This window comes from Sinocyclocheilus grahami, unplaced genomic scaffold (genome assembly GCF_001515645.1).
Source record: "Sinocyclocheilus grahami isolate Dianchi unplaced genomic scaffold, SAMN03320097.WGS_v1.1 scaffold85.1, whole genome shotgun sequence".
Taxonomy (NCBI): Eukaryota; Metazoa; Chordata; class Actinopteri; order Cypriniformes; family Cyprinidae; genus Sinocyclocheilus; species Sinocyclocheilus grahami.
Genome location: NW_015505264.1, coordinates 2,126,224 through 2,126,485, shown reverse-complemented (window position 1 = coordinate 2,126,485; position 262 = coordinate 2,126,224).

Below are 262 nucleotides of genomic sequence, written 5' to 3'. Positions count from 1 at the left end.
AACGTGGATGGCGGTTTAAGAAAACCACATAGTTTGCTTTTAGCAAGACTAGTCTTGCACATTTTTATAAAAAAAATGACAGTCAAGCAACACTTGAAGTACAAGTAAGTATCGAGTGCTACTCAAGTTGCAACTGAACGTTATGACTAGTTTATGTTTATTTATCTACATAGTGGGGTTAATACATCTAAAGAGGCTCCTTAGCCCTGGTCCGAGAGGTCTGTGGTCATTTTGTCCAGACAGTCCCTCAAAAAACTTAATA